Consider the following 8,543-nt stretch of genomic DNA (forward strand, 5'->3'; position numbering starts at 1 on the left):
TAGCTCACTTTATTATTTCGAACTGAATTCAAATTTGGTATCCGCCGAGCATTTACACGAGAGTAATGTTCTATGAATACAGTGGAATGCATTACGAAATTTTTAATAATATTGGGATTCTTACGTCACATAGAGACCCACTAGTATGTCACATAAAAAACAAATGTAAAAAAAATGTGCAATTGAACAAATTTGCGGTGACGTCCCATCGTGTTACATTTCTGTATTCCAATCACATCGACTTATTTCATTAAAAGTGTCGGCGAACTTGAAATTGATATTTACTATTTCAGTGCGGTGCAAACTTGCTTTAAGATGCGCGGTTAGCGAACAGTTGCCGCCGGCAGTATTAACACACATCGTTCATTTTCAGAAAGCTTCATTCAAAAATGAAATGTTCGATTGAAATAAAACGCCAAATATACTAATCATTTCATTACTGTTTTGCAAGACCATTTTCACCTTCTTCGGAAGATATTAGTTAATAAATATTAGTATTATTATTATTTATTTACAAATGCGGTTCTTCTTCGGGAAACGTGCCAGTGTATATCACCTGGCAAGCAATGATAATCGATTACGTTAAAGCGCGGTGGTCGTCGCGCAGCGCGTGGTCGAATTTCATGTAAATAAACAATGTATTTTACACGCGTTGTATACGTCGCTATGGGTCCCATATCGAACAGGACGCGGCGTGACGACTGCCGCCCTTTAAATTGTTGAATCTAGAATGTGAATCTTGCCATCAACAAACTTGACATCGTCAGCTTCTAACTCTACATGTATGTAATATCAAAACCGATTGCTTTAACTAGCCTGGTAATTATCCTATCAGAATAAAAATAGTGGACCCGTGGTACATGCTAATTTCTTCGAGATGTCCCCAGAGAGGGCGGTGTTGATTGCAGTTACTATTTCACTGATTTTTTTTTTCTTTCCTCGTGTCGTTGCAGTTACGGTTGTGTAACGTGGCAACCTAAGACGGCGTAAAGTTGTATTGTTAATAGCCTTTTCAATTTTGAGTAACTTAGACAAAAAAACAAATCTAAATATAACGTGTAACGGCGTACGCGAGTTATATTGTGCCGTTTATCGACTTCATTATTTTGTCTTCGCTAAAATCATTCCCCTGTAGAAATTCTGCTTTGGGAGCGTGCTAAAAACAACTAACCTAGCAAGTACACAATGTTCGGTGTTCGACGTTTATTTATTTATTAATTTATTTATGTTTTTCTTGGCGAAGTCAGAAGAGAACTATCAGATGGCCTGGAAAGGCTATACAACCACTAGACGACTGGGGGCGAAAACAGACAAGCATCGATCACGGAAGATAGTCGGTCTTCTGTAAGAATTCCCAAATCCTATAATAAAACATGGCTTAATTAAAGTCATTTGAATGAATACAATAACATTCCATCCATAAAAAGTAATAATAGCACTTTACTCGGCAAGGTTAATCAGGTATTGATGAACTTGATGTTGACGATACCCGGGAGAAAAGACGCACTCAACAATCACGTGAAATAATGGCAGCATTATATCTGTGGTTGCCGTGTTCGATGGTTTCAGAATTTACTGCGAATAAGCGTAGTTCTTCAAATACTATCATCGTTTTCGGGTGATTTAACTGCCACCTTCGTCACTACTCTCACGGGGTTTCGGTACATGCATCTTCAGGTTTTTGAAAACCCGATCACTTGCTGTATCAGCTCCTAATGTATCAGGGCCGAGGTGTCACGTGTGTGTGTTCGCGCCGTAAAACGCGCGCCGCCCCTACCCGATGTCGTGTAAATGTTCGGTATATCACATATCGGGCTCACACGGAGAACTGGGTTGAATACTAACTGTAAGATGATGTCAATTCCAATGTGTGAACCGAACTGGTGTTTTGAGGGAGGAGTTGTCACGTGGTAGCATTGAAATTTCGTGAAAATATATTCGCGTTGGATACACGTTTCATGGGATTTATGCATCGCCACCCTTTAACTAAACAAAGTGTTTGTTTGTTTCATTTTATCTCATGTGGGAATGTTTAGTTTGTACTTTTACATTTGTTTCACGGCAGAACAAAAACTTAATCGAAACCTTCATAATTATAATTGAAGTTTCCTATAAGTGACCCTGAATTGCGCACTATAACTTTAAGTTATTTTTTCTTGGAATTGTCTGAATATATTGAACAAACTTATATTTGCGACGTGTTTCCCAGAAAGGTAGATTCGTACTCGTTAGACCCGAGTTCAGAGGCCGATATCTGCCAGTCTCACGAGTGAGTGTGCCACATACTCAATTAAGCGGTCGCCTGACACAAGTATTTTTTCCTGTTATTTAAAAATATATTACGACATTTCTCGAATAAATTTGGCAAATTACATAATGCCGAAATCCCTCGTGTCCGTGAAAAATGTCATACGAATTATCGTTGGGGCTTAAAAACCAATCACCATTTAAAGCAATTCCTTTTTTTAATTTTTACAGTTGATGGCTTAACTCATCAATACATAATAAAATCATTTGTGTGAAATATGCAATATTGACGTTTTGGGGGCATTGTTTAAAACGAAGGTGTAATCTTATTCAATATCAAAAACTATTCTACCTAAATTTAAAGTTAATTTTCAGTTGTTCAAGAGAGATTTTTGAATGTAATTAATAATGTTCCTGAAAAAAACGAGCTTATCATGATGTAGGTTCCGAATTCGAGCGTACAAATCACGTGACGCATTGAAGCAGATATACATTAGTTTGAATGTTATAACAGCAAAATAATTTTTAATTTTTGGCCCATTTTTTCAGGCTGTTGGAAAACACTTCAAATCATGTTTCCAACTGACAAATGTTATAACTATGAATGATTCATCAAACCCATCTTTAAAAAAATGGCATTACTATTCATTTTATTGCACATTGTTGTTTTGTCTCATCTAGGTCTTTGGGTTTTACTCCTTCGTTGGGACTTACTTTGTCTTTTCCACTCTTATGTAATTTCACAAAATAAGCAACTTTGAAGTGACTAGAAGCAGGGCCACTGGTTGGATTCGAACTCGCAATTCTAAGCCTAAACAGTAATTCGAAGCTAGTGACTAGATTTCGTGTTTATTATACTTATAGTGTAGTAATACATATTTATAAAGTGATTATGTAGTGTAACTCGTCCACCTGGGATAACTTAATATGTAAATTATGAGAATAATTGAAACAAAGCCCGAAAGAAAAACAGTTATAACATTGATGCCGACATTTGAGCGTGATTGGTCAGAACAAACTCCATGTGTGGTTGAAAGGTGAGAATCCCGGCTGGTTTCTCAGACGTAAAAGAAAAAAGAAAAAAAAGGAAAAAAAATATCCAAATCCTCAGATTTGAGGGGTTTCGCCACTGGTTGACGTGTTGTAAGCATATTAATGTACTCGCGGTTGTATCTGAACGAATGAACTCTTATTCGTATTTTATCTTATGCTTATTGGCCGGAGAACACACAGATATTAATTGTAATTACACACCGCCGTAGAAACAACGCGTATGGAACGAACACAACACGTTTTTACCGAACACGTGTCTTCTTAGTGAACGCGGTGGACGTGATTCATAACTCGAGTGATATCCAACCATTTCTACTTACGTGAAGTGATTGATCTACTTCAAGCTTTGCTTTGCTTGTAGTGTATTACCGTAGAATTAATTCTCGCTCTCGACTCGTGAAACTCGTGAGTTTCTTGTCAGCAAAAGGAATGAATATGCGCACATCACAAATGTTTGTTTGTGCTCAAAAACGAAAGTAATAATCCCGCTGATAAGTTTTATCATAAATTTAATATAAATCGCATAAGACATCTTCGGGATTCGAGTAACAATCACATAATATTCCATTTCTGTTTTCGACTGCAAGTTTGTCGCCGTTCCGGTCTACTTGACTCTGTTGATAACTCAATGTCGATTTCAATGATCTGGTTACTTGATATGTAGTCTACTTGGTTAAGTTGAATCATTTATTTTAACAATGTCACGTCGAACTGTTTTCTAAAAGGGAATTTTACCTTATGTGGAGAAGATGGTACGCACCAGACTGGTCAATTTATTATTCACATTATCATATTATCAATGTCCGTATTGTATCCATAGTTAGTTCACATTGTGTTCATATCGCGTTTACGTCGTGTCCACATCATGTTCATATCATGTCCACGTCGTCAGTACATCGTGTTCAATTCATTTCCACATTGTGGTTATATCGTGTCCACATCATGTTCATATCATGTCCACGTCGTCAGTACATCGTGTTCAATTCATTTCCACATTGTGGTTATATCATATGACCACATCGTGTTCATATCATGATTTCCACATTGTGGTTATACCGTGTCCACATCATGTCCACATTGTATCTATAGCGTGTCCACACCGTTTCCATATCGGGTCCACATTGTGTCCATATCGTGTCCACATTTTGTACATATCGTGTCCACATAGTTTCTACGTGCATGGTGCCTATGTTGTGGACGCACTGTGCCCATATCGTCCCCACATTGTGTTCATATCGTGTCTACGTCGTGTCCACATCGTGTCTACATAATTCCCACATCATGTACATATCGTGTTTATATCGTCTCCATATCATCTCAATATCGTGCCCACATCGTGACAATATTGTAACATATGTATATTCTAGATATATAACCCTGATCACAGTCCTTCTATTATAGATTGAGGGATTGTGCTCTGACTTACACAATGTTGCGTCAGATGACTTTGGCTACTTTATACATTGTTGTGAATCGTTGTATTAGCAGCACTGTAAGAATAAAATTCTTCGCTTTTAACACCATCATCTTTCGTAAACTATTTATGTGCGTAGTTACTCATAGTGCGTAAGATTGCCTGTATTTATACATTGTTGTGAATCGTTGTATTAGCAGCACTGTAAGAATAAAATTCTTCGCTTTTAACACCATCATCTTTCGTAAACTATTTATGTGCGTAGTTACTCATAGTGCGTAAGATTGCCTGTATGTGTAAAATACTAGTATCTCTGTACCTATCTGTGTTATATACGATATACCTAGTGTCATTAAATGGCGCTATGCGTATAGTGAAAATATATCACACGCAACTAAAGCCCTGTACCTGCGGTGTATTGATGCTATAGTATAGTCGGACAAATGCTGGCAATCTAGACAACTATGAATATACTGTACACGTGGGAGTAACCCCGCATTTCGGGACCACGGCGACAAGATCGAATCCATTGCCAGATTACCTTGCCTGAAAGGTCAACACGCTTAAATACTAGCAGTGAATCCTGCCAAGGGGGTGAGCCGATGAAATTAACATCTTAGGTGAATGGTTGAACCACTTCTTATGACATTTAGTAAAACTGCGTTTTATGAAGCCACGCAATGCGCATGCGTTGATAATGTCGTGTAATACTCTCGTGTCTGTACACGTCTTCAATTTTTATGATTCGATCCATCCATTGTACATTCCCTGGGGGTTACTGAGTAAGGGACTACACAATGCAGATTTGAAGTAATAAAAACGAATGCATTGATAGTACTAAGAAAGAAAATACTAAATACAGAGGTATGGTATATGTTGTTGCAGCCACTCACTTAAATTTCCATTGGTTGGTAATTATTGCAAGTTCTTCATATCCATGCAAAGTGTCACATTGATGGGAATAAGAAATTCTTTTAATCAAAGTTCTAAGCATGTTATGTTGCATATATTTCTACTAAGAGAGCTCTGCTGTAAGTGAGAAACTTTATTTGGAACTCTTGTTACCCTTACAAAAATAAATAAATAAATAAATAAATAAATAAATAAATAAATAAATAAATAAATAAATAAATAAATAAATAAATAAATAAATAAATAAATAAATAAATAAATAAATAAATAAATAAATAAATAAATAAAAGACAGCTACGTCGTGGATAAAAGTTGTCATCATGGTGTCAATAGACTGGTCAGTCATGTGATACGGTATCGCATGATAATACCCCTTTTTCAAGTACACTGACCCTCCTCTTTAAATACACAGAAGGTACTGAACAAGGTGAAATCCAGACAACATGTTATTAGCTCAATTAACTCGAAGGTGGGCGGAGCGATTGAGACGGGTCACGTGGTACATTGAAGTATAACGAGTGTCGGTGGATGAGTGATGACGAAGGAAAGACTTATCTCCTGTATCGTCGCATCACACTGCTCATTTGGTTTTTACGAATCATTTAGCAAATGTGTTGATACATTCACAGACTGCTAAATATACGAAAGTTGTTGAAGTAGCCTCGTATTAACCAGTTAAATCAGCTTTTTAATCGTCTCTAGGGAGACAAGCGAGGAACTCGTCACGTCATTGGGAGCATTGCTCATCGAACATCCAGCATTGCTTGATGGGTTTCTATCTAACTTGTCTGTGTTGGCGCCAACCTTAAAAGCCCTGTTCAACACTTCTATACTTTGCCTAAAAGGCTAAAAGGCTCATAGGTGTAAATGAAGCTGCATTGTTTTATTGTTCTCGACAAGCTCGATAGTATGTAACGTCCTTGTTGATCAGATCCAGCGTCAATGGCAGACGTAGCAGCAGCTCACACGGGTCTTGTTTATTAGGAGACGTCTCGCGCGCCGTTCGTCACCACAATTATAGTACTCCGCAAATAAATTGACTGAATGTTCAATGTTTACAAATGATTATAGTAAACAACAACAATGTATACTCGCTTCAAAGTTAATCAATAACAACACCCACTTGTTCTTTTTTTTTTCCGTGGCTTTATATTACACTGTACAGTTCTTCCTCGCAACATAGGTCATGGGAAAAATGAATGTCGCAGTTTTTATTTAAACCAATCGGACTCCGTCTTTAGTCTCATATAGCGGCTTATTTTTTCTACCGTACTTTTTTTTTTGCAGTATGATATTATATCTGTGCCCTATCCATATTTGTGTTTAGTAACGACGTGTGTTTTCGTTTCAGTCAAGTGTTTCGTCTTCAATTAATTAATTGATTTGAAGAAAATATGAACAAGTAATTGTTTTCGTGAATGGGGATTACGATTCCGAGAACAAAGTATAAATTATCATAAACAAAGGTCACTTATCTTTCATATAAGTCGTCTCCTCCTGACGTCATCGCCATAGTAACCCTGATAATGTTACAAACACATTGGGCCATAGTACACCTGACCAACGATTACAGAACAGGTCAATATACTCATTGGGCCATAGTACCCCTGATCAACGATGACAGAACAGGTCAATATATTCATTGGGCCATAGTACTTCTGACCAACGATGACAGAACAGGTCAATATACTCATTGGGCCATAGTACCCCTGACCAACGATGACAGAACAGGTCAATATACTCATTGAGCCATAGTACCCCTGACCCACCATGACAGAACAGGTCAATATACTCATTGGGCCATACTACCCCTGACCAACGCCGACAGAACAGGTCAATATACTCATTGGGCCATAGTACACATGACCAACGATGACAGAACAGGTCAATATACTCATTGGGCCATAGTACCCCTGACCAACGATGACAGAACAGGTCAATATACTCATTGAGCAATAGTATCCCTGACCAACGATAACAGAACAGGTCAATATACTCATTGCGCCATAGTACGCCTGACCAACGATGACAGAACAGGTCAATATATTCATTGGGCCATAGTACTTTCGACCAACGATGATAGAACAGGTCAATATACTCATTGAGCCATAGTGCCCCTGACCAACGATGACAGAACAGGTCAATATACTCATTGAGCCATAGTACCCCTGACCCACCATGACAGAACAGGTCAATATATTCATTGGGCCATAGTACACCTGACCAACGATGACAGAATAGGTCAATATACCCATTGGGCCTTAGTACACCTGACCAACGATGATAGAACAGGTCAATATACTCATTGAGCCATAGTACACCTGACCAACGATGATAGAACAGGTCAATATACTCATTGGGCCATAGTACATCTGACCAACGATGATAGAACAGGTCAATATACTCATTGAGCCATAGTACATATGACCAACGATGATAGAACAGGTCAATATACTCATTGGGCCATAGTACATCTGACCAACGATGATAGAACAGGTCAATATACTCATTGGGCCATAGTACATCTGACCAACGATGACAGAACAGGTCAATATATTCATTGGGCCATAGTACTTCTGACCAACGATGACAGAACAGGTCCACGTACTCATTGGGCCATAGTACCCCTAGTCCACCAGGTCAGAACAGGTCCACATACTCATCGGGCCATAGTACCCCTGACCAACGATGACAAAACAGGTCCACATACTCATTGGGCCATAGTACCTCTGACCCACCATGACAGAACAGGACTACATACTCATCGGGCCATAGTACCTCTGACCCACCATGATAGAGCAGGTCTAGAAATTAATTGAGTCAAAGTACCTTTAAAGGGCGGTAGTCGTCGAGCCACGCATGCGCGAGATACTAGTATATGGGTCTATATAGAAAATGAGACGTTACCAAGCTTTAA

The sequence above is a fragment of the Saccoglossus kowalevskii genome, chromosome 16, assembly GCF_978046115.1.
Source record: "Saccoglossus kowalevskii chromosome 16, keSacKowa6.1, whole genome shotgun sequence".
Lineage (NCBI taxonomy): Eukaryota > Metazoa > Hemichordata > Enteropneusta > Harrimaniidae > Saccoglossus > Saccoglossus kowalevskii.